This window comes from Pongo abelii, chromosome 23, assembly GCF_028885655.2.
Source record: "Pongo abelii isolate AG06213 chromosome 23, NHGRI_mPonAbe1-v2.0_pri, whole genome shotgun sequence".
NCBI classification, from domain to species: domain Eukaryota; kingdom Metazoa; phylum Chordata; class Mammalia; order Primates; family Hominidae; genus Pongo; species Pongo abelii.
The window spans coordinates 56,097,850-56,125,043 of NC_085929.1; the positions used below are offsets into that span (position 1 = coordinate 56,097,850).

At 48.0% G+C, this 27,194-nt stretch overlaps 1 long non-coding RNA gene across 1 annotated transcript; it reads right to left on the bottom strand.

Annotated features, from left to right (window-relative positions):
• Positions 1 to 1,061: 1,061 nt before the first annotated feature.
• On the bottom strand, positions 1,062 to 26,964 carry LOC103888995 (uncharacterized). The gene is made up of 4 exons (XR_653364.2): positions 26,624 to 26,964; positions 2,908 to 3,021; positions 2,696 to 2,829; positions 1,062 to 2,573 (listed from the first exon to the last, which is right to left on the bottom strand). It is a non-coding gene; the product is annotated as an uncharacterized LOC103888995 (long non-coding RNA).
• Positions 26,965 to 27,194: the final 230 nt, after the last annotated feature.

The following is a 27,194-nucleotide window of genomic DNA, read 5'->3' on the forward strand; positions in this document are numbered from 1 at the left end:
GAAGGAGCCACAAGCTCTTGCGGAGCAACAGCGGCGGGACCTGGGATGTGGGTATAGACGGGTGCTGGAAGGAAGCTCAGACCCTGCCTCTCCCTGCCAGATTGCAGGAGAATGGAATCCCGGCCTGGTGGCACCTACCGGTCCCAGTGCTTTATCAAATACACCCATCATGGTTTCAAAAACCTCCAGGAATATTCCTTTGGGAAAGGAATACATGAGGTTGCTCCCTGGGCCGGCTCTGTGTTCTCACTGCCCCAGCTTGCACCTGAGCCCTGCTGCCCCTGGGGCCGTTGGCCTGCTAAGATGCTTTGGGTTTCTCTGCATCCTCCTTTGTAAAGTGGAGCGCATCGTGCTGCTCAGGCTGCGTAACAAGCACCACAGGTGGGTGGCGTGCACTGCAGACGTTACCTTCTCAAGGTCGTATAGGCTGGAAGTTCAAGATCCAGATGTGGGCAAGGCTGATTCCTCCAGAGGCCTCTCTCCTCAGCTGGTGGACGGCATCCCCCCTTGGTCTTTCTGCTGCGTGGGAGCAGCCCTGCTGGACTCTGGGTGTCCTAATCTCCTCTTCTTGTAGGGACTCTGATCTTATTGGATTAAGGCCATCATCATGGCCTCATTGTAACAATCACCTCTGTAAAGGCCCTGTCTCCAAATACAGTGACGTTCTGAGAGTCATTGGAGGATAGGGCTTTACCCTGTGAATTTGGGGGGACACAATCAGCCCATAACAAGGAGCGATAATGGTGGGGTCTGTTGTACAAGTAGGTGGCTGAGGCCACCAAGCAAGCTAGTGCTTGTCAGCCCTGTCAAACACACAAGAAGCATCTTGGTACCCTGAACCCTGCTGCAGCCAGGATGCACAGCCATAGCTGCAACTCACACTGGCCTCCTCAAGCCCCTGGAGCCTGGCTGGATTATGTTCTATTCATTATGGGATGTCTAATAATAATAGCAACCTGCTCAAGTGTTAGTAGAAGGACTCAACCCTAGATCGCCTGGCTCATAACCCTCTCTCTGAACCACCTTCCAAACAGAAATGGCACACAATTGTGAAGAACATATTTCATAACAGTCTCACTTTTATTTTAAGAGACAGGGTCTCACTCTGTTGCCCAGGCTGGAGTGCAGAGGGGCATTCATGGCTCACAGCAGCCTTGACCTCCTGGGCTCAAGTGATCCTCCTGCCTCAGCCTCCCAAGCAGCTGGGACCATAGTGCATACTATCACACCCAGCTAATTTTTGAAATGTTTTTGTAGAGATGGGGTTCTCACTATACTGCCCAGGCTGGTCTAGAACTGGAGATCAAGTGATTCTCCTGCCTCAGATTTCCAAAGCATTAGAACTACAGGCATGAGCCACCATGCCCAGCCCAGTCTCGTATCAATATTTAAAAAGAAAAAATGTTGGTGCTAAAAGGTGGGAGGGATGGGGGATAAGCCACATGGTTTCCAACAATCAAGGCCAAGGTTTGTCTGCACTTTTGGCAGAGCCATCTGTGGCGTCCTCCTGGTGAGCGCCACCAGTTGGGAGCTCAGCAAAGACAGTCACCAGGTCCTCACGGCTTTGTCATCCTTCTTGCCACACGGACATCCTCTCTCCCCACCTTCTGGGAGCAGGTCAGCTGGAGAGGGCTCCTTTAGATTGTCACTTTATTAGTAACTAAGAAAATCAAGTTCCCATGGCTTGAAATCCTCACAGTTTCACTCTCGTGCATCAAGAAATAAAGTTCATAGAATTACTGATAGATTTTGCAAGGAGCTCTCTTCCCCCCGGCTCCCCACCACCCATTTTTTTGGTTACAGTAATTGCTGTCTGAGCCTCAAAGGCTAGAAATCGTTTTTCATCTCATGCATGAAGAATTTCCATCTGATTGATGACAGCCACGGAGCCTTTCCTTACCCACAGAGCTGCACTAATTTGCAAGCTAAAACAATATTAGCAAATTGTTAATGGCCCATGAAACTGCAGGAGCAGCGTTAAGTGTTGTGCTCAGGACTCCCCGGCAACTACAGCTGCTCACCTAAATTCCCACGGTGGCAGCAAGAGGAGGAGGCTTCTAAACTCTGTCATGGAGGGAGAAAGGGGCTGTCTCGCTGCAGCAAACTCCTCTGCGGGATTGGCATGGCAGGCATGCCCTCAGTCACCACTGCTGTGGTGCAGACAGAGCGGGTCTGGGTAGCAGTTGCGATTGAATTTTCATGTAGTAGGAAAGCTGGCACCAACTCCCCATCCAAGCGGATGCCTGTGATCTCCTTTTACAGCTGAGCCAATAGCCTGTGTTTGCCTTTTACAGCTGAGCCAATAGCCTGTGTTTCTTCTTCAAGGGAGAAGCAGTTCTGCATGGGCCATGGTGCCCACTCGGTCCCACCACAGCCTCATAGGGCTCAGCAGATCCCATGGCGTTCCTGCCACGGCTGCCCCAGGTGCGCCCAGAGCTTGGGATGCTGTACAGGCTGCTCAGGCTTGGAGGAGATGGCCAGTCCTGTGCCAGTGGGGAATGAGCAGTGGTGTCATCTCAGGACGCCTGTGCCAGGCGAGTTGGCAGCAGGTTCCTTGGCGGAAGGTCTTGCAGCTGTAAAAATACAATATTTAGGGCCCATGATGGCAGGATTCAGGTTACAAGAAGGCTGATTATTTCAGGACAGATATGCACAAGACATGGATGTAAAGTTCAGGCACTGTCACTTAACTGACGCACTAAACAGGATTGGAGAAAAGCGTCGCTGCCTCCCAAGGAGTTCTGTGGGCCGTGGGGCTTTTCGTGCCAATGCTGATGCTGCTCCAAGAATATCTGGAGTTCTGTCTAGCATCATCTTTAAATGGCTGGGCTGGAAAATAAAGGCCGTCCTGTCACTTTGTAGGCAAACAGCCATCCGTCCAACAGTGACAGTCTACACACGGCTTACCTTCCTGAGCTACCTGGCTGGGCCGGGATGACAGCTCATTCCGAGATCTAAACCCATTCCAAGGGGATCATGAATTCTCATCCTGGAGATACTCCAAGGAATATTTCACAAGTTCTGAAAAGAAATATCAAAAGGGTATCGTAAATATGTGTTGCAGGTTTGAGAGTGTGTTAAATCCTCCAGAGATTCCAGTCTGAAAGAATAACCATTTTTTTTGTTGTTTTGTTTTTTAATTTTCTTGTGAGTTGGATGTGTGGAAGCAAGACGATGGGGGGAAAGAAGGGAGGAGGAGCAAGGCTGGTTTTCATCCAAGCCTGGGCAACTCCATTCACTGTGTTCAGTTCCCGTTGAGAAACCTGGAATCCTAGACCCACCAGGGGGCTCAACATTGGAAAGGACCTCCCTCTGGAGATCTTCCATCTCTAGATGGAGAAATTCCATCTCTAAACTATGATAAATGGGCTTCCTGGAAGTTCCTTGGAATCAGATCCCTGCTGCCTGGCAGGGCCCCTGCTCTGTTCAGGACGCCCTAATTGTCAGCGAGTTCTTCTCTGCAGTCCGCCTGCCTCCAGCTTCTGATGCACCTGATTCTGGAACTTCACATTTTCTCCTAAGGGATCGATCCAGGCCAAGGCCAGCTCAATGCCAGCTTTACCCAAAATACAGCAGCAAAGGAGATGGGCACTGCAGGGAGCAGAAGGCCAAAGCCCCTTCATCCCCATCCCCAGCCCCAGATGCCTGAGACTCCCCACACTCCCTTCCCAAAGCCCCCACACGGCTCCCTCGGCCGGTGCCTCTGGGGTCTTGGCTGTTGGCACTTGACTGACACAACTGTCATGGTCCATTCAAGCTGCTCTCACAAAAATACAGTGGACTGGGTGGCCGAAGACACAGACATTTATTATTCAGTGTTCTGGAGGCTGGAAGTCCAAGATCCAGGTGTCTGGTGAGGGCTTCGGTCCCCCGACGGTGCCTCTTCACTGTGTTATCCTAAGGGGAGTGGGGAGGGTCTCTCTGGGCCCTTTCATAAGGACCCTCACCCCATCCCCAAGGGTTGCAACCGCATCTCATAATACCACGGAGGTGAAGATTTCCACAAACAAATGTTGGGGGGACACCCATGTTCAGCCCTTAACAGTGGCCAGCCTGCAAATGTCCCTGAAGCACAGTGGGGAGCAGCACCAGGAAGAGGGAGCCTGCTGGGCTGGGGCCAGTCCTTCCCGCACCCTACGCGTGCACCCACGCGGCCCCAGGAGGGATGGAATTTTTGTCATCATCGTCATGATTTTCCCATCCACACTGGATTCATAATAAGCTCTAAACTTAGCTGTGTTTGTGCAACCCATCCACATCTAATAAAAATGGTCGTCTATCCATTGCGGCTCATACCTAGAAACTTCATCACACTATGGGCATTTTTCTACTTAATCCTTTACAGACAAGTGGGAGATTCTCACGTGCCTGTCTCTAGCTTGCTGTTGAAGAAGTGGAAGGCCAGCCAGGAGGAAGCCACGCGCCCGAGGCCGTCTGGCTGTTGAGAAGACCAGAGGAGAACCTGAAGAGGCCAGGTTCGAGCTGGTGTGTCTCAGCCCAGAGCCTGCAGAATTTTGTGTCTGTCACGATGGGGTCTGAAAACCTATTCTGGCCGGGCAGGCTGGAACCTGGGCTTATTGTGGGCCGCAGAGCAGCTCAGTGCAGCTTGCAGCCCTGCCAGACAGAAAGGGGGAACTACACGCGAAGAAAGAGTGTGTGCGGAAAAAACTCTTGCCTCTGCTCTAGAACATCAGGCAGGGCCCTTCTGTGAACAAGCGGCAGCACCTACACCACGAGCAGGTTCCACTGACAGACGTCTGCCGGGCCCACTCGATCCTGACCAGCTCACTTTTTAGGGATGCGCTGGACCTGCTGGGCCTCCTGGAGCCAGCGCTCGGCTTCGCTCGGGGAGCACGGCGGTGCGGGGCAGCGCATCAGAGCCTGGACTCGGAGGAGTGTCCTAGGACTGCAGTGACAATGTACCTTCACAGTGGGAGCAGGAGGATTAACACGACAGGGATTGACGCCCTCACAGCTCTGAGACCAAGACGTCAGCAGGACCACACTCCTTCTGGAGGCTCTAGGGGAGGATCCTTCCTGCCTCTTCCAGCTTCTGGTGGTTTCAGGCCTTCCTTAGTTTGTGGACACGCGTCACCCTGTCACTCCACCCTTTGACTCTGTCTTCAGGGAGCTTTCTTCTCAGTGTCTGTGTCACGTGCCCTCTTATTATAAGGATGCCAGTATTGGACTAGGACCCTCCCGCCGCCGAACCCAGCAGGACCTCATCCTAACTTGATGAGATCTACAAAGGCCCTATTGCCAAATAAGGTGACGTTCACAGGCACTGGGGCCTGGGATTTTCACTTACGTTTTGGAGGATGCAATTCAATCATAGCACTAAACAAAGACACGGCTTTGGAGGATGGGAGCTAGACTGCTGGAAATAATATGGACACGTGTTATTAAATCGAGAGAGGGGAGATCATTAACACGGGACATCATCTGGCTCTTATTAAAAAGCCTAATCGCTGCATTGTAATAAGTTTTCCAAAAGAACGGTCAGCAAGAATCAGTTTCAAGATCAATAATCTCAGAATTACATGTAAGTCAGATAAAAGTTTAATTCTCGTAATTGGGAATTTAGTTAATTTAGACACTGGCTGAGCTGTTTCCTTTTGATGTATAAAGACGTAATATACATTTATGTGTAAGATAAATGCAGAAGCAGAAGTTGGCCAAAACCACAAATGTCATCTTTGCTGATAGTCAATGCCACTTACAGATCACTATGGTTTATCGTCTCCTAAAGACCCTCCTGGGCAGCCCTTCAGCGGCAGTGTTCACTCACTCACTCATTCATTTATTCAGTCTAACTTCACTGGATGTTTTGACCGTCTAGAGTACATAGGGTTTGGGAAAGGATGGGACACAGTGCCCAGCAGCCTCAGGTGACCTCCACGTCTGAGGAGCAGGAGAGCAGCATTGTTGGGTGGCAGCAGAACTGTCTCCACCAGGGTCCCTGGCGTTGCAGCAGTATCAACACAAGGCCGGGTGCAGTGTCTCACACCTGTCATCCCAGCACTGTGGGAGGCCAAGGAGGAGAATCACCTGAGGTCAGGAGTTCGAGACCAGCCTGGCCAACATGGGGAAACCCCATCTCTACCAAAAATACAAAAATTAGCCAGGTGTGGTGGCAGGCACCAGTAATCCCAGCTACTCTGGAGGCTGAGGCAGGAGAATTGCTTGAACCCAGGAGGCAGAGTTTGCAGAGAGCCAAGATCATGCCACTGCACTCCACCCTGGGTGATAGAGTGAGACACTATCTCTAAAAAAACAAACAAAAAAAATTAAAAAGAACAAAAATTATGTTTGTTCCAGAATTTTCTTGCTTTACTGATATCTTACCTCAAAATCAACTCACATTTTCCCCAAGAAACTAAAAATGAAATACATTCACTCCAGGGAATAAGATTACCAAGTGCTAAGGAAAATTACAATTAAAAGATGATTTAGGGCTGTGTGAGGTGGCTCACACCTGTAATCCCAGCACTTTGGGAGGCCGAGGCAGGTGGATCACCTGAGGTCTGATGATGAAACCCATCTCTACAAAAATTAGCTGGGAGTGGTGGTGCATGCCTGTAATCCCAGCTATTTGGGAGGCTGAGGCAGGAGAATCACTTGAACCCAGGAGGGGGAGGTTGCAGTGAGCCGAGATCGCCACACTGCACTCCAGCCTGGGTGACAGAGGGAGACTCTGTCTCAAAAAAAAAAATCAACACAAGACACTTTCAGGAAAGCAGGTGTTATTAGATCCCACAGAGAGCATTCTTGTTTTTAAGGACTCAGGAAGTCATGGAAATTGCCAAGGAAGCTGGATTAGAAGGTCTGGGCTGAAGCAGCTTGGAGGTGGTGCTCACAGGTGGAGGGGCTGACCCGGGGCGGCCCTACAGTGGGGAGAGCAGCGTAGGTCATGCGGGGCCTCCTGACGAGCAGAGTAATGGTCCTGCCAAAAAGCCACGCAACCCTCTCTGGAGAAAGGACAAGTGCCGCAGTGAAGAGAGACCACCAATAAGCAGGAGGTGCATCCGAACGAATTTCCTAAAATGCATCAAGCAGAGAGAATGAGATGGAAAATCTGAAAGCAGAAAGCATAAGAGCTTGCCAGGTGGAGCGCACATCTGCTCAGACCACACCACAGACGACGGAGAATAGAAGACGGCGTGCCAGGCACAAAGCAAATCCCAGCAAGTGGCCAAGAACGCCCATGTTTAAAACCCACACTCCCAAATAGCCCATGATTCAAAGAAGGAATTACAAGAAGAATGAACAATGCTTGGAGGTGAACGATAGTGAATACATCACATACATGGTATGTGAAATCAGGAAAAGCTTTGAGAAAACAGCATAGACTATAAAACCAGAATATGGAAAACAAAAAGGCATTAAGTATAACAAAAGCTGAAAACAAATCAACTAAAGACTTTAGAGAAAAAAACCATAGAAAAATATACAACAAAGTAGGTGTTGTGAAAAGACTGGTCAGATAAATAGTGTCTTGTGAGATTGATAAAGAGGAAAGAAGATAAGAAACTATTGGATTTTATTCATAAGGCAATTGAGAGACAAGCTGGTAATGTAGCAGATGTTGGAAAGATAGAAGGAAAAAACTTTGAACAACTTTATAAGATATATTTGAAAGCCTAAACAAAATAAACCATTTCAAAAAATCAAAACTGACTTAAGAAAAAATAGAAATTCTGACAGTCCTATAAATACTCAATACATTTAGTATATACTTATAAACACCAGATCCAGATGGTTTTACAGGTGAATTCTGTCAACTTTCCAGGAATAGACCATCCTCTATTTATAGGAACTCTTACAAAGACTAGAAGAGGAATAAATTTGGTCTCCAAATCCTTAAATTAGCTGACTATAACTTTGGTAACAAAATCAAACACACATGCTAAAACTCTATGCAAAAATATTCATAGAATAATCCAGTAATCTATTAAAAATTATGTTTGTTTTATCCAAGGAATGCAAGAGTGGGATACATAAGAAAAATATATGATTTTAACTCACCAAATTCACTTATTAAAGGAGAAAAATCTTACAATTAACATATGCAAAAAAGTATTTCATAAAATCTAATGTTTATCCATTATTTTTAAAACTTGTAAAATAGAAATAGAATAATACTTTCTTAACCCAATAAATTTAACCTACCAGAAATATGTAGCAAACAGAATCCTTAAAGATGAAATGAAACTTAATCCGTACCACACATTATATGCAAAAATAAGTTCCAGATGGGTTAAATGTGAAAGGCAAACCTTAAAATTCTGAGAATACCATAACATAAAACCACCTCATGGTAGAGAACAATTCCATAAATCAAACAAGTACACAAGCACATAAAAACGTTAACCATAAAATTAGAAACTGATTAATTTGTTTATGTTAAAATGTAAAATACCTGTTCAGCAAGACGCCATTAGCTTGTGACAAAGTCATAAACTGTATAAAGTTAGAAACATAAAACAAACAAAAGAAGCTATTGATCTGAAACAAAAAAAAAAAAGACGATAGAAAACAGGTAAGTCACTGAACAATAAAAACGATAACACTCCTAGGGTTTGGCTAGAAGCTCGTTTCACAGGTTTTTCTTTTTACCATAATGCCTTGTAGCTTTCACCCATATGACATATATGATTGTCTATGTGTCCAACATAGAGGAGGTTTATTAACCCGTAGGAATTAAATTCCAGAGTCCATGTGATGCAAAGCTGACTCACATCACCCAAGATTCCCTTTCTTGGGGATTGTATACCTTGCCTTCCGTTGGGCAGTCTTCAACCTGAATCTGGCTTCCTTCTCGTCCACAAGAAGATTATCTGTCTTCTCTGTCACAGCTCCTGTGAGACTCACCTCTGACTCCCTTGTTGACCTACGGCCAGACCAGACACAGACCATTCCCCTTAATGGACCTGCTGACAAGACTGGACAGGGGCCCTTCCCCTTCCACCCCTTGCCAACTCCTCAATCTCTGCCTCATGAGTGACTCGCTAAGAACAGTACTTTGTGACGCCAAAACCAGCTGGGCACAGAGACAAACATGTCCTGTGTTTGTCTGAGTGACAGAGGGTTTTCCTGCTTAGGAAGGCTCCTGGCTGTGATGTGATATCTCCAGGCCTGGGTGCTCTTGGCCTGAAGCAAATCCATCCTCTCACTTGTTCGTGTTTTGCCTTTGACATTTCTAGCCTGACTTGAGTGCTTACCAATTTGGAAAAGTTTGGGGCAACAATGTAAGAATGAAAGGGAGATAACCATTCTGAATTGTTATGGAGGCTGGAGCACCGTTGATCCACCTCGTCAGCACAGCTTTGAAAACAGAAAGTGCTTCCAGGGCGTCAGGCACAGAGGCAGGTGCACGCCCTGTGGGTATCCCTGTCTCCATCCCGGAGGCCCCCACACCTGCAGCAACCCTGATGAGCGGCCATGTGCACGTGTGTGTGTGTTGGGTGAAGGCAGAGGGCATCACTCTTGAGTCTTACCCACCCCAGTGTGTGTTGGGTGAAGGCAGAGGGCATCATTCTTGAGTCTTACCCACCCCAGTGTGTGTTGGGTGAAGGCAGAGGGCGTCACTCTTGAGTCCTACCCACCCCATGATGCAGCACTGGTTCAACAGTTAGCAGAGGAGCTTGCACCAAAAGTCAGGAGAGTGTCTCTGTGTGTGGCTGGGGCTGGAAATCCCATCCTGGACCCGTCTTCCCATGCTACACCAGAAAGGGAGGGGGAGGAGGTCACCAGCGCCTAGAGGCTGCCATCTCTGTCTCCATCCTGCCCAGGGCTGCTGGTTGCCCATGGGCAGGATGAATTTTCATTCAAAGATGTCTATTGTGGAATTCATTGACACTTTTGTTTTTTTAGGTACTAAGTATTTTACAATGTGCCCTATCACGGAATCTTCATGACGAGCAAATAAAGAGAATATGGGGGCTCAGGGAAGCCCCAGTTCAGGGGTCACCTGGACATTGTTCAGCGCATCTGTGCCTGTCCCCAGGACCTGAGTGTCCGAAGGGCTGCCGTCCACTTAGAATAAAGGGAAAAACGCCGATGCTGGTTTGCAATGGCTGAGACTTCATACTATCAAAATAATTGTAGAAATGCACAATTTTGCAGGAAGAAAATAATGTTTTTAGAACTAGAGATTTTCAACCTCACTGCCCTGAATCTTCTCTTTCCCCTTGAATCGGTGTGAGCTCACGCGTCTCCCATGAGCCCCAGTTCTGGGACTGTGGCACAGCTTTAGTTAATTAACAGGAGTGAGTCAGCAAGGTTGAAAATATGTATTGCAAATCGATGTGAGGAAGAGCTCCAGCTGTCTGAAGGATCATGGGGCTGTGGATTTTAAAAATGCACCTCTTCATTTGGCTCCTATTCCAGTCCAACCTCTTGCAAACTTGAAAACTCGTAGAATAATCATGACATAGAAAGGGTTATTGCAACTGCTAACGTAGAGAGACGCCTTCTTCCTGTCGACTCTCACAGCTGCCAGCCCCTCCTCGAGACAGAAGGAGCTCTAGAATGAAAGTCTTCCAACACTTCTCCACGCTGAGCTTCTCAGGGGCGTCTGTGGCTTCCAGATAGGGTAGGAAGGATGAGCTTAACGGATAAAGCCTTTCATGATCCGTCCCTGCATCATTTTCTCTCCCGATTCTTCACCAACCATCACCTTCTCTGGAGACTTCTGCTAGAATTCCCACCAGGATGTTCCATAGACTCCCGGCTCCAGCACTGCCCGCCTTCTGCAGCCGCCTAGGCACTGGGCATCTTTACCGCCTCCTCCTTGAGACCCCTGCCCCCGCCACACACACACACACACACCCGTTGCTTCCTCCCTGATCCCCAGCTGCTCAGCACACGGGTCCCTCTCCGAGCTCCCGCTCAGGGCTGTGTGGAGCCCTGGTATCTCAGAAGAGGTGCACTGAATCCTGCCCGCAAAATTGAACAAAGTGCCAACAAGGAATCAAATGTACCTGCAACGTTATCCCAGCAAAAGTCAGAGGTCATACTTCAATGCCATGCCAGGCTTTCTCTATGTCTGTGTACCTTAAAATGCTAAAATGGGACCACGGCTCACCTCCTTGTTTTCAGCTGGGACCTGCCTCACTTGGACCTGGTGACAGAGTGAACTAACTGCTGGGGCTCAGTCTCCTGACCTCTCCTTGGCTGCCTCAGTTACCCTGCTGATGAGGACGGTGACTTTCTGCTATCACCTGCAACGGTCCCCAACTTTTTGGTACCAGGGATTGGTTTTTTGGAAGACAATTTTCCCACGGATGGAAGTGGGGTGGAGAACGATTTCAGGATGATTCATTTACTGGGCACTTTATTTCCATTATTATTCCACTGTAATATATGATGGAATAATTACACAACTCACCATCATGTAGAGTCAGTGGCAGCCCTGAGCTTCTTTTCCTTCAACCAGAGGATCCCATCTGGGGGTGATGGGAGACAGGGACAGATCATCAGGCATTGGATCCTCCTGCGCAGTTCACAATAGGGTTCACGTTCCTACGAGAATCTGATGCTGCTGTTGATCTGGCAGAAGGTGGAGCTCGGACGGTCATGCTCTCTCGCCCGTCACTCACCTCCTACTACAGGGCCCCGTTCCTAACTGGCCACCGACCAGTATGCGTGGGGTTGGGGACCCGTGCTCTAACTCACACCTGGCAGCACGCACTGTTACAGACCCTTGGAGGGCTGTGGGTGGGGGCTCAACATCTGCTGAAGTGGAAAAGCCGATACTCACAGCTCACTACTTAAGTGTATTATTTTTAACTTTTGATTCACTTTGTTAAACTGGCCTTTAAAATTTTGTTCCAGTTGACATTCCTACCCACTATGTATAAAAATATCTTTTTCCACAGACTTGCGAACATTAAGAAAATTATGTTTAATGCCTAATGTAGAAGGAAGGAGAAAAACATATGAAATGTAGCTTTTTAATTAGTGACGCCTTGATCATTTAAATTGCTTACTAGAAATATTTCTTTCATCTTTCTGAGTTTGATACTTTGTGTAGTTTGACTCTTTTCCTGATCTTCTCAAGAAAAAGTTAAAATAAATCATGAGAAACATTGAAAGAACTCCTTCTGGGACTTTGGAAGTAAGAATTTCCAGCTTTCTCTGCTGATGGAAACTGCCTGAGATGACTTCTGCATCCTGAGGACAATCTAATTTTCCAGCAGAAAGCAAGAGAGTTCATTTCTCTATTCTTCTTCTTAGAAAAAAAAAATCATTCTCAGCTTTTATTTTAATTCCCTCCAGGAAAACAAAGTGGAAAAAAACATTGCTTCTGCGCCTTCTGTGCTCCTCCTGCACCCCCCACCTCCCGGCTTGGATCGGCAAAGCTCATCAGGCATGAAAATTCTCCCAGTGCCTGCAGAAGTGGCTTCAGCACCAACCCTTGTTAGAGGCAAGCGGCTGTGTTTTAACTTTTAAAATATTCTTTCTGCTTTTTCAAGCACCACATTTTCTCCCAATCACCCACATTGATACGAAGTTTGCACCTGAGGCTGAGTCTATGTGTTATATGCCCAGGCTTCCCAGAAAGTCGTCCTCAAATTCTCTATAGATGCAGGTTTGCCTGGGCTGGAAATTGGTGGTCCCATCTTGAGTATGTGTGTGTAGGCATGTATGCAGATTGTGTGTGTGTGTGTGTGTGTGTGTGTGTGATTTATTTTAAGGAACTGGCTCGTGCAGTTATGGAGGCTGACAAGGTTGAAATCTGTAGGGCAGGCCAGCGGGCTGGAGATTTCGGCAGAGCATCTGTGTTAGTCTCGAGGCAGAATTCCATCTCCTCCAGGAAATCTGTTTTGCTCTCAAGGCCACTAGCTGACCAGGTGAGGTCCCCCACATGCTCGAGGGCCACCCACTTAAGGTCAGCTGTCAGCTGTTGTGGCTGTGAAGCACATCTACACAACACCTTCAGAGCACTGTCCAAACTGGTGTTTGTGCAAACAACTGGGCACCACAGCGTAGCCAAGCTGACACATAAAATCAGCAGTCTTATATGCACGTGTGACCACGTGTGTGTGTGTGTGTGCATGTGTGTGCATATGTCTATGTGTGTATGCATGTGTCTGTGTGTGTATGCATGCATGCATGTGTGTGTGCATCTGTGGGTGCGCATATACAAGTGTATGTAATTCTGCCCCAGGTTGGCTGACCTGGCATTTTCCCTTCATAGTGACTGCAACCTTGTTAGCCATGACTCAGTTCCTTCTGTGAGGAGTGAGAGCTCCATGGCATGAGGCCTGAGACAGGTGTCCCTGGCTATTCTGCATCCAGTCCATCTTTCTGAAAAACAACATCATGGCAGCGTTGGTCCAGTTCGGGGGCTCACCAGAAGCCTCACTCCAGCTGGGCCACTAGTGTCAGGGCAGGAGGTCCCCATCCAAGCCCCACACTCACCACTGGCCCAGCCTTCTGCGGTGAGTCTGGGGTTGTGACTCCCAGCCTTGGGGGCATCACGAGTATGGAGTTCAGCTTGACCAATTCATGCTGGATCTTCTGACTGGGTGTCCACCATTTTCCCTTAGACCTCCCCCACCTATCTTCCAGTACCCGCTACTTGGGCCCACACCACAGACTCTGTGTAAATCTGTGCCTCTCTTCCTACCAGGGTGGGGGATCCTTCACCTGACCCACTGCATTGGCCTGAGTAGCATCTAAGCTCCTGAGCTGTACTCTATGAGGGTATGCCAGCATCCTCGCCTCAGCCCCAAAACCATCTTCTCAACCAATGAGGAGCCCCTCCCAGCCCCTGGCTCCTCACAGTTGGTCCTCACCTGGGGCCACCCTCCACATCTCAGAAGCTCCCCCACCGCTCAGTCCAAGCTCTTTCTGTCTCTCAACTTTAACCTCTCTCACACTAAGGGATGGTTCCCATCAGGAATAGGGTTTCTTTTGTACCATCCTCTTTAAGATCGATGTAAAAAGAAGGCGTGGAACTTCCAGAAACCCGGGCTGCCTGCTGGCCCCACCTGCTCCACCTTGCCATCTCCCTTCACCACTGGCACAGGGAAGCGTGGAGCCGCTGCTGGACCGCTGTGGCTGAGCTTGTCACACGCCATGCCTGGTTTCATCACAGAATTCTCAGATAGCCATGCAGAGATTCCATGTCCACTTGCAAATCAGGAAGCTGAGGCTCAGGGTGTATTCAAATATGGCAATATTTTTATAAGATACAGGATCATTTATGATCAACATTCCTTTTTTGTTATTTTTTCTTGAGACGGAGTGTCATTCTTATCACCCAGGCTAGAGTGCAGTGGCACAACCTCAGCTCACTGCAATCTCTGCCTCCCGGGTTCAAGCAGTTCTCCTGCCTCAGCCTCCCAAGTAGCTGGGATTACAGGCGCGGGCCACCACGCCCAGCTAATTTTTGTATTTTTAGTAGAGACGGGGTGTCCCCATATTGGTCAGGCTGGTCTCAAACTCCTGACCTCAGGTGATCCAGCCACCTTGGCCTCCCAAAGTGCTGGGATTACAGGCATGAGCCACCACACCTGGCTTTTTTTTTGGGGGGGGGGCCTTTTTTTTTTTCCAGACAGAGTCTTCCTCTGTTTCCCAGGCTGGAGTGCAGTGGTGCAATCTTGGCTCACTGCAACCTCCATTTCCCAGGTTCAAGTGATTCTCCTGCTTCAGCTTCCCAAGTAGCTGGAATTACAAGTGTGCACCATCATGCCTGGCTAGTTTTTGTATTTTTTAGTAGAGACAGGGTTTCACCATATATTGTCCAGGCTGGTCTTGAACTCCTGACCTCAGGTGATTTGCCCACCTCGGCCTCCCAAAGTGCTGGGATTACAGGCGTTGAGCCACCACTCCCAGCCTATGATCAACATTAACAAACAATTATGGTAATAGGGACATTCTAAAACTGTAGGAATTAAGGCAGTGGGGTATGAACTTAGAGACAAAGAGATCCTAACAGAAGCCTCAAAAACAGATCCACACGTGTATGGAAACAACATTTGTGGTGTTATAGAAATATTATGGCTGACACAATTGACTGAAAAATTTAAAATAAAGAAACAGGTGAATCCAAAACCGTTCATTAGGCCCTGAGGAAGAAACGCTGTGTGTTTGCCACAGTTCCCCCTGCTGGGACACAGGGAGACTGCATTTCCCAGCTCTCCTTCCCTCCAACTGGGGACCATGTGGCTGAGTTTTGGCTCCTGGAGCGTAGATGGAAATGCTTCCCATTCTAACCCTGAGAACACCTGTTCCACCTCCAGCCCTCAGCTCTGGTGACTGTCCTTCGGAGGAACATATTTAAGATGGCAGCATGGGGGCCCAGGAGCAGCCTGAATCCCCGAGTCACCACCTGTCTGCAGAGCTCCAAGGGCAGCCCCCAGCCCACACCAGGGTGTGAGACTCCTGGGAGGTAACATCTGTGCCACTGAGATTCCTGCTGTCCTTTTACTTTCCCCCAACAACACAGAATATCCTGCCCTGATTAATTGTACCCCTGCCTCACCATCCACAGGAAGCACTTCCAGGAACGTTATGTCCTGGAGTGAAAAAGGAGAACTTTTAAGAATGTAGTAAAAAATACAGTTATGTACACTGTGAAACCCCATCTCTACTAAAAAATACAAAAAATTAGCTAGGCGTGGTGGCGGGTGCCTCTAGTCCCAGCTACTCGGGAGGCTGAGGCAGGAGAATGGCATGAATCCGGGAGGCAGAGCTTGCAGTGAACCAAGATCACGCCACTGCACTCCAGCCTGGGTGACAGAGCGAGACTCCGTCTCAAAAAAAAAAAAAAAAAAATACAGTTATGCATCCAAATGACACAGGTTAGAGAAAGTTCTCCTTTTTCAAAATTGTTTGGCTACTCCAGATCCTTGATATCACCATAAATGTTTTAATACCAGCTTTTCAATTTCTATTTTGTGTTTTTGGGTTTTTTTAGGCAGAGTTTCGCTCTTGTTGCCCAGACTGGAGTGCAGTGGCATTATCTCAGCTCACTGCAACCTCCGCCTCCCAGGTTCAAGTGATTCTCCTGCCTCAGCCTCCTGAGTAGCTGGGATTACAGGCACCCGCCACCATACCCCGCTAATTTTCGTATTTTTAGTAGAGACGGGGTTTCACCATGTTGGCCAGGCTGATCTCGAACCCCTGACCTCAGGTGATCTACCTGCCTTGGCCTCCCAAAGTGCTGGGACTACAGGGGTGAGCCACTGCCCCCTGGCCTCTATTTCATTTTTAAAAAGACTATCAGGATAAGTAAATTTGGAAAGAAGAGTTATCTTGCAAATATTTAGTCTCCCAATCCATACATGTGCCATACATCTATTCCCATACCTTTAGCTCTTATTTAATTTCACTCAGCAGAGTTTTTTAGCTTTCAGTGTAAAGAGCCGGGATAGCTTTCACACAATTGATTCCTAAATACGTTTTTCCTGCTATTATAAATGGATTTTTTTATTTCACTTTCCAATTGTTCATTGTTCTTTTACACAAATATGATGATTTTTGCATGTTGACCTTGTTACTATGCTTATAATTTTTCTGTAGATTTCTTAGAATTTTCTGCATACACAATCATGTCACCTGCAAACAGAAAATGTTACTTCTTCTCTTGATATATAAATGCATTTTAATTATTGTTCTTGCCTCAATGCTCTCTCTAGGACCTCCAGTGCACTGCTAAATAGGTGTGAGTGAACATTCTTAACTTTTTCCTGATTTTAAGACAAAACATTTAATGTCACAATATTAGGTATGGTGTTACTTGTATAATATAGATACATGATTATCTATATACACTATACATCTATATATATAGATGATTTTCATCAGGCGGAAATTTTGTTCTATCTTATTTGGCTGAGTTTTGTCATGAATAAGTGTTAAATTTTGTCAAATTATTATTCTTCATCTATTAATAACATGTTATGGTTTTCTCCTGTATTCTGTTAATAAGTAAATAAAATGGCAGTGATTAGTTTTTGAATGTTGAATCCACCTCGCAGGGCCTCCCTTGGTCCCAGTCTGTTTTTTTTTGTTGTTGTTGTTGTTATAATCTTTTTTTTTTAATTATACTTTAAGTTCTGGGATACATGTGCAGAACGTGCAGGTTTGTTACATAGGTATACACGTGCCGTGGTGGTTTGCTGCAAGTCTTTATTATGCCTTTGTAGATTGCCAGGTTCTGTTTGCTAATGTTTTGTAGCGCATTCTTCCATACATATCCACAAAGAACATTTGTCATTTTCTCTTCTCGTTATGCCTTTCTTGAGTGTGGCATCATGGTGTTGCTAACCTCATAAAAAGAACTGACTGGCCAGGCATGGTGGCTCACGCCTGTAATCCCAGCACTTTGGGAGGCTGAGGAGGGCAGAGCACAAGGTCAGGAGATCAAGACCATCATGGCCAACACGGGAAACCCCGTCTCTACTAAAAATACAAAAATTAGCCAGGCGTGGTGGCGGTCACCTGTAGTCCCAGCTGCTCGGGAGACTGAGGCAGGAGAATGGCTTGAGCCCAGGAAGCAGAGGTTGCAGTGAGCCAAGATCGTACCACTGCACTCCAGCCTGGGTGACAGAGTGAGACTCCATCTCAAAAAAAAAAAAAAAAAAAATCTGGGAAGTGTTACTTCCTCTTCCATTTGGGGGAAGTGTTGTGTAGAACTGGTGCAATTTTTTCCTGACTTCTTGTTTTTCAGAATTCACAAGTAAAATCCTGTGTCTCTGTTGTTTCCCTTTGGAGAAGGTTTACAATTTATTTCTTTAATAGATAATCAAGCTCTCCAGAACTTATGTTTATTCTTCAGCCATGTCTTACATTGTTAGACATTTATACGATTAATACTGTCACAGAAATTTTTCTATGGTTGTTTTATTGTATTTTTTCTATTAGTTTTTTTACACCATCAACTTTTAGCTCATATTGTCACTGATTTTTTTTCCACTCCTTCAAGTTGCTTTTCTATCTGCTTATGTTGAAAAGTCAGATTACCAATTTTAAATTTTTCTTCTTTTCTAATATAAGCAATTAAAGCTATAAGATTTCCTCCAAGCCCGATTTATCTGCATCCCCAAAATGTTACATATGCTCAAGAGATTGAAAGAAAATATATCGGAATAATTAGAGAAACCATGGCCTTGAGGAGGACGTGCATGGCGAGGTTCCACAAAGGAAAGCAAACGGCAAAAAACGATCGACTGGACTCTTAGATTCAAGCACCCTGATCCCACCTGGACCTCAGCTTGGCCGCCGCCCTTGGCCACTCCTGGGGAGGAGACAGCACCTCCCATGCTCCCCTCAGCTCCACATTTCAGAGGCGGCAACCTCCACACAAGTGGAGAAATAGCTCCTTGGGAACCACTTGGGACTGGCAGGAAATTGCATGTTTAGAATAAATGCTATATATTAAAGTTACCTAGGAAGTTCTCAGGAGAATGCAGGCCTGAGAGGCGGGTATTCTGGGGCAGGTGTGCTGTCGCTGGGGCTTGCTATTTCTTTGTTCCTTGTTTGCCTTTGAGTCTGTGTGAAATTCCCAGGGAGAGCAGAGAGGCTGAGCTCCCCGCCTGCCCCTGCCTCAGCACTGGCCCTGGGATGGCTCTTCCAGGTCCTATCCCCAGCCTGCAGCCTACACACTCTCTCTGGGCCCCTCTTCACGAAGCAACCCTGGAAAGGCGGGCACTGGGGAACTCAGCCTCCCGACGGCCCCAGGGGCATGAAGCTGCCTCCATGTGCCTTTAACATCCATGTCCCAGCCTGACAGACACAGATGCATCCTCCCATTTGTTCTCTAGGTCATAACTATAATCACCACTGCTTTGCTAATTAATGCAAATTGCAAGCGTTCCTATTGGAAACAAGTGTTCTGGCTTTTTTCAGTGGCCATCTGTCTTCCAGGCTTGCCTCTGTGACCTCCCAGGGCTGCGGACAATTCTCCCAGGGGGCAGCAGCCATCCATCCACCCTCTCCCTGCCTGGGAGCTGAGGCAGCGGCCATCCATCTGCCCTCTCCCTGTCGGGGAGAGGGAGTTGGGGCAGCGGCTGTCCATCCACCCTCTCCCTGTCTGGGAAGATCACCAGTACTGCCCCATCATGAGAAATGCCAGGGAGTTGAGAGGGTGAAAGCCAATGGGATGGACTTGGGTGGCGTCTCCACAGGTATCCCACACCTGGGGTCTCGGATCTAAACGGGGGCACCAGGCTTTCCTCAGTTTCTGTGGATTGGCGCTGCACACACGGCCTGACATCTCCAAGGGCTCAGGGCCAGTAGAGGGTGGTGGTTGGTCAGCCACCGTGGGGGAGGACGGCAGACGAAGGCTGGACGGGAATGGTTCTGCGGCTCAGCATCAGGGAAGAGCTGGCCCCTGCTCGCCCAAACCCCCGCTAGCCTCCTGGCCATGGGTACGTCCTCAGTCCTCAGCACGGGCCAGGAGTGAGCTGGCGGCACTGCTGGAGGGCTCAGGGCACAGCTGAGTCCGTGTCATTCCCATCCTCAGGGGTCCTCAGATGAGCCATTCTCCACGTCTGTGATCATCCTCACGGGGCAGATGAGGAAGCTGAGATGCAGACCCTGGGGCAGATGAGGAAGCTGAGATGCAGACCCCAGGATGAATGAGAAAGAATTCAGTTCTTGTCTTTGTGGCTGGCGCACTGGTGTCCTCCAGGCACTACAGGAAGACGGAGAACAAATCATGAATCCACCTCCCACCTGGATCTGTCCCGGCAACCCTGGTCCTCAGACAGGGTGAGGTGGGCAGAGCTCGCCCGAGGCAGCCTCAGGAAGAGGGAAACTGGGCACGTCCTCCCCAGCCCCGCTCTCTAAGGCAGTGTGGCCGCCAGGTGACACAACCAGCTGAAGCTGTCATCGTCACGGGAGCTTGGAGCCCCATCCCACAGCCTCCTCACACGTCCCCCATGGGAGCTGCTCCTATCCTAATAACCTGCACCAATAACTGAGCGAGAACAAGGAGAAGCGACACCTGCAGAGTGTGCTGCGGGCATTTCGCGGGGATGGCCGTCGGCCTTCCGTGAAGTCCCGTGGAGGTTCCCGTGAGGTGAGCCTGGAGGGTTTGGGATGGTCCCAGGGCCTTCCGTGAAGTCCCGTGGAGGTTCCCGTGAGGCGAGCCTGGTGGGTTTGGGATGGTCCCAGAGCGGAAGGGTTTCTGTGTTTGGGTTTTGTTGGCCTTTGACTGCTAACTACAATTCACTCATCAAAGGCTGAATCTAGAGAAGGGATTCCAGCAAAGCCCACATGCGTTTGGCAGGGCAGCAGGTGGGTCAGTGAAGCCCAGAGGGGCCAGTGGATCAGAGGCCTCCGCAGCTCTGTGATGCGCTTTTATTTCAGCAACTGTGTTTTTGTTCCCATGATCTTTCATTGGCTTTTTTTATAGTTACTTGTTCTTGTTTCATGGATGGAGTGCAATTATAGTGACCACATTTCAGGCACTATTCTAAGTGCTATGCAGATAACTATCAACTCACTTGACCCTCAGGAAACCATGCATTAGAATCCATTACCAGAACTTGGCTGGGCACAGTGGCTCATGACTGTAATCCCAGCACTTTGGGAGGCTGAGGCGGGTGGATCACCTGAGGTCAGGAGTTCGAGACCAGCCTGGCCAACATGGTAAAACCCCATTTCAACCAGAAATACAAAAAATTAGCCAGGTGTGGTGGTGGTCGCCTGTAATCCCAGCTACTTGAGAAGCTGAGGCAGGAGAATCGCTTGAACCCGGGAGGCAGAAGTTGCAGTGAGCCGAGATTGCGCCATTGCACTCCAGCTAGGGCAACGAGTGAAACTCCATCTCAAAAAAAAAAAAAAAATAGAATCCATTACCAAAACTTTAGACTCAAGGAAACAGACACAGGCAAGTGAAGTGGATTTTCTGAGTCAGGAGAGGCCTTTCCTCCTCGTTCTGGGGGCACCGATTACAATTCCCTTAAGATGCTTCAGCAGAAATGTCCCGCCTTAAACAGAAGCACCCAGGGGTATAAATTCCCTTTTTAATTTGATGTATGCAATTTATCATCGCAGGATTTCTCACAAAACCCTCAGTCTGTCAAGAACCCCCTTCTTTGCTGTAAGCACGGTCATGTATACGCACCTTACACACTTCTGAGAGCTGCCTGTCATGTCAGGAACACAGACATGGGAGGGAGAGGCTGCAGCACCCACATGGACTCAAGTCAGGTGACATCAATTCCTTTAGTGGAGTGTCTGCAGGAATTGGCCCCACTGGACGCCCTGTGAGCCCATCTCGCTGAGACCCACACTGACACCGTATTCAGCATGCCTGGCTTCCAGCAAGTGGACGCCCTGTGATCTGTACTGACTGTGTGATCCGTGCTATGTGATCCGTGCTGTGTGATCCATGCTGACTGTGTGATCTGTGCTGACTATGGGATCCGTGCTGACTGTGTGATCCGTGCTGTGTGATCCATGCTGACTGTGTGATCCGTGCTGTGTGATCCATGCTGACTGTGTGATCCGTGCCGACTGTGTGATCCGTGCTGACTGTGTGATCCATGCTGGCCGTGTGATCCATGCTGGCCGTGTGACCCTTGCTGGTGCTTCGCTTCCCATGGATAGAAACCATTTCTCCACAGATTGTCCTCACCAAGCAAGTCCTGCTTGTTGCCTAAGTTGGCTGCCATGCCCCTGCTGATTTCTGTGTCCATAACTCGCCTTCCTCACCCATGCCCATACCCCCACCATCAGGGAGCCCCCGCCTCGCCTTGCTGCTGCTCACAGGACCTCAAGCAAGGAATTCTTCTCTGTGTAAAATAGGACTCTTCACACACATTCATTTTTAAATTATCATTCAAAATTATACCAAGCTTTGTAAAGAAAACAAACGGTGTGCATGTGGAGAGACTTGTAGGTCCCTAGAGCCACACAGCAGTGCCCATCCGCCGCGACCCCTGCCCAGTGCTCCCAGGAGCCTGCAGGTGAAGCCACTCTCGGCCACTCTCTCCCGCGGACTAAGCCACTCTCGGCCACTCTATCCCGCAGACTGGGTCATCCCAGCAACACTGTGTCATCTTGACCTCACCCCAGTCCAGGCGTCATTCTCTGTCAAAGTAAGAAATTAGTCGGGTTTCACAAGGCTTAGGCCTGGGAATTTACTACTCTGCTTTAGAAAAAAAGCTTATTTTACAAGCACAATAAAAATGAAAATTAAAGTATAAAAGAATCAGAAAAAAAGATCTCCATCTTTCCAAAGCATAACCCCAGTTACATTTCCCATGAACGCCTCCAAAGACCTCCTCTGAACATGTTATTAGAGCCATGAAGTTCCAGACAATTGATGGGTTTTCCTTCCGCATTAAGCTAAATAACAGCATCTTATGGGTCAACAAAAAGACGTCTGTGCCTTTTGGCTACAATTAAGATCGAGGTTGGATTTGCACTTCACTTTAATTACTAATAGATTAATCCAAGTCTAAAAGACCATCCATAATTAGCATTTTGTTGATTGATTTGTTGCAAAGAAATGACCCTGATTATGTTCTTAGTAATCAGTTTATAGCTAATTGGCTTTCTTTCATTAAAATATAAAGAGCCATCCATAAAAAGTGGTCAAGGTGTGTGGGGATCGTAAATGGCACAGAAATGCTGTCACTTGTCAGAGGTGACTCTCTTTGATTTTTATGGAAATCTAATTATTCAGTGAATTAAGGGATCTGACCTCCACAGGAAGGCAGTGGGTGACTTCCAGACATTGGTCACCCAAGGGGAAGGCCAAGGTTGTGTAAGATACTGAGCGAAGATGGCACTGTTTACAGCCACAGTGAGGAGGACTGATTTACTGTTGACAAAAATGGCAGAGTCAGCAGACAGTAATTAAAGACTTGCCGCACAGCTCAATAATCCAAAATGTTCAGAGATTGCAATTAATTCCTTGGCAGTGACAATGCCTAATTAGATATAATCCTTCTTACTCTAGATAAAAACAAAACAAAAAAATTCCAGGAGAAGCAAAGACCAGAAAGGGAGAATTCATATTCTAAGCAAAGGTCAGGTGCACCTCTTGCTTTCCACATCTGTTTGGCTGTAAGAGTCTCCACTAAAAAATAACCTCTGTTATTATCACCTATGTGCTTTTCAATTGCGACATGAGCAGGACCCAGTCAGGAAGTCTGAGCGCATCTAAAGGGGGATGCTTGCTGGGGAGGAATCCTGTCCTCCCTCTCTTCCCCTCAGAGCCCTCCCTCTCTTCCCCTCAGAGGAGAAGCCACCAGGACCCCATCCCAGTCACAACGCCAGAGCCCAGAGCTGCACAAGGATCCCAAATCCACCTGCTCGGGCACAGCTGCCAGCAGCGTGGCCCATTCCTCACGTCCAGGCAACTGTGGGCACCTTCACCGTGTCTCCCCATTTTTTCTCACTGTTTTCCTTTCCTGCCATTTTTAGTAAAGATTACCTACTGCTGCACCTCGGTGTTTCTGCTTTCCAGCGCCTGGGGTGAGAGTAGCGACACACTCTTCTCTTATGCGTGAGGAGCCAGTGGAGGAACTCAGATGGCCAACCCCACACCTGCAGCAAGTGTGGAGGTGGAAGGCAGGAAAGAAAAGGACTCCAGCAGCCCTCCATTCCTCCTCAGAGAAATTGGCAGTTAGGAGTGAATGAATGAATGAATGAGGAATGAATGAATGAGTAGGAAAGGCAACCCAGCCCAGCTTCCTTCCTCCCATCTTTCACTATGGAAAAGCCCTCAGAGCCTCGATCTTCTGTGGCTATGGTGGCCGTGGGCTGGCCTAGTGGAGCTGGGGTGTCCCAGACAAGCAGCGTCTGCCAGGCAGACAGAGGCAGCAGACACCCCCAGGCTCCTGGTCAGAGGCCACACAGGGCAGAAAGCATGTCCACACGGGTCCAGGACACTGGGCTCCCATGTGGGTCCTAGCGCCACTGAGGACCTCCGTCCACACAGAGCGGGAGGCTTTCAGGCTTTCAGGGAAGCGCCTCGGCGCCCAGCTCAAATCGCCCCTTACAGCAGCCTCTGAAAGGAGTTGGCCCCCATTTGTCTTCTTAGTCTTTGGATTGTCTGGAGTTTGGAGCCGGTGACATACGCTGAAGTCTGTCTAGCCTTCCAGAGTGCGGAGGCTGAATCCAGCAGCATTGCTGCGTTTGTGCTGTGTTTATTATGCAGTGGCCTTGCATTTATACCCAGGGATTCTTGGTTTCAGTGCTTGATGGGAAATAATGACATTTCCCATTAAGACAAATGACTTCAACTCATGAAGTGCGTGGATTTCAATGACACAAGGGGGTCCTGTCATGGGGTGTCCCTCCATGTGAGGGGACAGGAAGGAGGAGCTGGCCTGAGCCCGAGGGTCACCAGAAGCCCCCTCTCTGAGACATTGACAGCCCAGTGGAGGGAGGAGGGGGTTGGCGGTACAGGAAGATTGCGGCTCCCTCTTGAGCCTCCCTGAGGCTGGCCCTAAATGGGCCTCCCTCGCCCTTCATCTTCTGTGATTCCATTTTCATTTTTATGATAAGAACATTCTTGCAGGATTTAAAAGGTAAACACTACTTAATACAATTCTTTCTTGCTGAAACCACTGTCACATGGGGATGTCTGTGATTCACAGCTGGGCCTCATGCGGGGCCATGCAGGAATCTAATTGGAATAGCCGAAAATTTACATATTCATTTAGGAGAAGTGACAGTTTTAAATTAGTGTATCCTTACCCCAAAACACGTGAGATGTTTCATTTTGTAGATATTCTCTTGTCATTTAGTAATGTCCTGTACTTCTCTTCATGCGTGCTGTGTCTTTCTGGAGAAATATTGTCCTATGTTTGTGCCTGTGCGTGTGCAAGAGAGTATATTTCTAGTTCTGTTTCTAGCACTGATTGCTAGAAGGGAGAACACTTTTTTTTTTTTTGAGACGAAGTTTCTCACTGTTGCCCAGGCAGGAGTGCAGTGTTGTGATCTCGGCTCACTGCAACCTCTGCCTCCTGGGTTCAAGCGATTCTCCTGCCTCAGCCTCCCAAGTAGCTGGGATTACAGGCATGTGCCATCATACCCAGCTAATTTTTTACTTTTAGTAGAGATGGAGTTTCACCATGTTGGCCAGGCTGGTCTCGAACTCCCAACCTCGGGTGGTCTGCCCACCTCGGTCTCCCAAAGTGCTGGGGTTACAAGCGTGAGCCACCATGCCCAGCCTATGTTTCCTTTATATCCAACCACTTCGCTGCGTTTTCCCCTCTGAGCTCCCTCGGTTCCAGGGCACCTTCACCTGCCCACAAGCTTCCACAACCACCACTGCTGGAGACTAGATGGGGACCATGAGGGGTCCTCAGAGCATCTCCTGGGAGGTGGGCACCTCCCCTCCCCTTGCACGCCATTGGCCAAAGCAAGTCACATGGCCTAGCCTGTCTTTCCTGAAACACAGGATGCATGGAAGAACCAGAGATATGAGTGAGCACCAGCAATGTCCAGAATGTGGCCATTTAAATAATTTACTTTAAATGTGATTGATTTATGATCAAAGAGTGGGGTGAATCCTATCAGCATTATGGGGTTTGTTCGGGTCCGTGTGTGTGTTTGTATGTGTGTGTCCACATGTGTGAAGGATTTTTGCAAATTTTTTATGTGTGTATAAAAATGTACATTCTCGCTTGAGGCATGTAAGTCTCTCTATCTAACCTCAACACATTTGTGGGTTTTATCACACAATTCTCATATGCATTTGGTTATTTGTCTCTACATCTTTAAAATTCTAAGAGGCCAGGCGCGGTGGCTCACACCTGTAATTCCAACACTTTGGGAGGCCGAGGCGGGCAGATCACCTGAGGTCAGGAGTTCAAGACCAGCACGGTCAATATAATGAAACCCCGTCTCTACTAAAAATACAAAAATTAGCCGGGTGTGGTGGCACATGCCTGTAATCCCAGCTACTCGGGAGGCTGAGGCAGGAGAACTGCTCCAACCTGGGAAGCGGAGGTGGTGGTAACCTGAGATTGCACCACTGCACTCCAGCCTGGGTGACAGAGCAAGACTCCATCTCAAAAAATAAAAAATAAAATTGTAAGATAGATGCATTGAAATGGCACGTTGGATTTTTCTCAGGACCTTCTTCTCGTGCTTACAACAGTTCTCGCTTCATGCACTTACCTGCCAGGCTCTTGACCACATTCACCAGGTTTATGTTTTATTGATACACAATCAGCCATTCTATTCAATGTAATTATTTTAACCTTAGATTCTTCACTGTCTAACAATAATTTTCACTTCTTACTCGCTGGGTATGTATTTCTCTGGCTGTATCCTTGCAGATCCTTTTGTTATTTCTCCGAGTCAATTACTAATGATGTATGTCTGACATAGTCACAAAACGGTGCCTGCAAGGTACAGCTCGGTGAACTTTCACCCAGCAGGACGCACGTGTCACCAGATGAGAACATTACCGCGTCCTGAAGTCCTTCCTGTCCTCTGCACACGCCCAGAGATAACTGCAATCTTAGCTTTTATCAACGCATTCGCTTTTGCACATTATATAAATAGAATCGTAAAGTACTTTGTATTTTCTAGTTAGTTCCTTTTGCACATTTTCTTTGCGAGGTTCATCTGCACTGTTGAGAGTAGTTGCAGAGGGTTCATTTGGGTTGCCAGATAACATTTCATCCTGAATATTTACCCATTTCCAAATTATCGATCTTTTTTACCATAGACGGGTATTACCCCCGTTTCCCTTTTCCGTCGTGAGGAAGAGCAGAGCCGTGACATCCCTGTGAGCGTCTTTCAGGGAGTGCGCAGGCCTTTCTGTGGGCTGTGCTCCCCGTGATTTGGCGGAATCGTAGAGCATGTATGTCATCGTCGCTGGGTAACCGCCACAGGTTTTCCGCCGTGCTAGCACCGTTTCCTCCTCCCACCAGCACCGACTCCGCGCTCTTTCCTTCCACCTCCTGTCCGTCGCTGGGCGTTGTCTCCGTAAGGCTTGTCTCTCCTTCCGTGCTGTCTCCGACCCGTGGCACCTGCCAGGGACAAAGCCTCTGCTGAATCGTTCCTCCCTATGCCATTTATAACCAACAGTTGAAGTGGAGGAAAACAGAATAATGAACAGTACTTGTTCATCCAAAAGACTGCAAGACGAGGAGAGGAAAGGTAAGATGAATGATGTGGGGAAGCAGAAAATAAAGAATCCATTGACAATTAGAACACAAATATTTTAGAAATGAAATTAAATGTTCAGTTAACGATTGTTAGTT